General features: G+C 37.9%; 1 long non-coding RNA gene across 1 annotated transcript in view; it reads left to right on the top strand.

The window, feature by feature from the left end:
- Positions 1-1,371: 1,371 nt before the first annotated feature.
- Positions 1,372-1,862, top strand: part of LOC109300615 — a 6,939-nt gene continuing 6,448 nt past the window's right edge. The window contains exon 1 of the long non-coding RNA XR_002098277.1: positions 1,372-1,858. This is a non-coding gene — a long non-coding RNA (uncharacterized LOC109300615). The remainder of the gene's footprint in view (positions 1,859-1,862) is intronic.

Here is a 1,862-nt window from a genome sequence, read left to right as displayed (position 1 = left end):
TGGACAACTCTGAAACAGACTGCCTTTTGGGTACAAAAGTGGCAGTGGTGTTCATGAGGCTATGGCTCTATTAGGAAAATTCAAGACTGCTTGTGCAACCAGCTCCTTCTCCTCACTCACCCCACCCCCTCCTTTCTTTCCCAGGGCTTGCTGTCAGGATCTCAATCATAGCTGCCTGCTCTCCTACTTAGTTCCCCTCCTCCAGTGTTAACTACTTGTCCCCTGTTTTTGTGTTCAGCCAACAGGTAATGTGGATTGCCCTGTCCTCCTAGCTTTGGAACTGGGTCTGTCTCCCTTCCTGGGTTTCTAATCCAACTGCAGTTTCCACCACCTTCTCCCCATTTTGAAAGCGGGGAGGGGGAATAGAGCTTTTCAGAGGAGTGTTTCACGTGGGCAAAACTAACTGTTAGCCTCATTCTTGGAAGTAGTTGGCCCATTTTGACTAAAGTTTTCCATAAATATTCAATCTGAGATTGATGCCCAGCATGGAAAATTTCAACCCAAATAGTTAAAGCAACTGAAAAGAGTATTTTAATGGAAAGTGCTGGGCAACTTAATAATAGGTGGCACTACTCACTCTATAATATTATTTTATATACGTATTGGCCTGCAGGGCTGCCAAACCTACACTTTATATGATCATTACACTGCTTTAGGAGAGTTTTGACATAGTGCGAGCAAAATACTAAAAAAAGTAACTTATGTTTATTAACTTTCTGATTCTCCAGGACAAAGACTAAATTTATCATTTTTAAGAATCAGATACTTGTTACTGGAAAGTTGGAATCTTGGACCAAGAAAAAGAATGTTGCTACTACCCAAATGATTCTGACCCAAGATTTCCACTGGAAGCTACATAAAGATTTTTTTTTATTTCAGCAATATGGAATTATGACATGAAACATTTTGTCTCTTTAGGTTATATTTGCTTGGCCTACTACAGATTAGACAGTCAAAAGGGAACAATTACTTTTACACAAGTGTTATTACTCGCTCATTTTTTTTCCACATCAGGAAAAATGTTAACCTAGGTTTTAAACTAATGAAAGGCTCTTTAAGAATTTCTTGTTAATGTATTTATACCCTGGACGTATTTCAAATACTTTCCCAGTTAGTGGCTTTATTTTAAGATCAAAGACATGATGTGGTGGAAGGCAAACTATATACAGACAGCTGTACAATGCTATCTCTTCTGTCGCCTGCAATAATTTCTGTAGTAAACTCTGAATTATAAATCAAAAACATGCTGTTGGTGAAATGCCTACTTATGTACCCGGCTCTAATGAGGCAAAAGGAGTTAAATTTTGGGAATATTTTAGATCTCTCCACTCTCAGTCATAAAATTAATTGATTAGCTTAAATAATTGACCATATTCATCAGTTACCAATATATTGCTTTATTTCTTGGTAGTAAATTAAGGCTTTATAGTGAGATCCATACAGTATAGGCCAATTTAAACATTAGGACCTTTAAAAACCACGCCGCGCTACTCATTCAATTTAGCATAGCCAGAAAAGTAGAAACCTTTTTTATAAACAGTTAAACATCACAAGACCTTTCATTTCATGAGTGCAAGTGGCTCAATCAAATTCCCACCATTCTCAAGAATGCATTCAACATTTAACTCTCCCTTGGGTCAGCTCTGTATTAAGGATAATGAAGAGTATAAATGGCTAGGATGAATGACACTGTATAGTATGCCTGAGAGATCAATTGTATTAAAAAGAATGGAAAAGAAAACTATCCTGATGGCAGCTGGCAAAGAATGGTACCAGTCACAACCATATGTTGATCTGGGGTGATGAGGAACTGGAAGACATTTTCCACACAATCATTTGAACCCCTGGCCCTTGTCAGGTTT

This window comes from Gavialis gangeticus, unplaced genomic scaffold, assembly GCF_001723915.1.
Source record: "Gavialis gangeticus isolate Ggan-Ray unplaced genomic scaffold, GavGan_comp1, whole genome shotgun sequence".
Classification (NCBI taxonomy): domain Eukaryota; kingdom Metazoa; phylum Chordata; order Crocodylia; family Gavialidae; genus Gavialis; species Gavialis gangeticus.
Note: the sequence above shows the minus strand (reverse complement) of the source record. Positions and strands in the feature narration are given on the sequence as shown.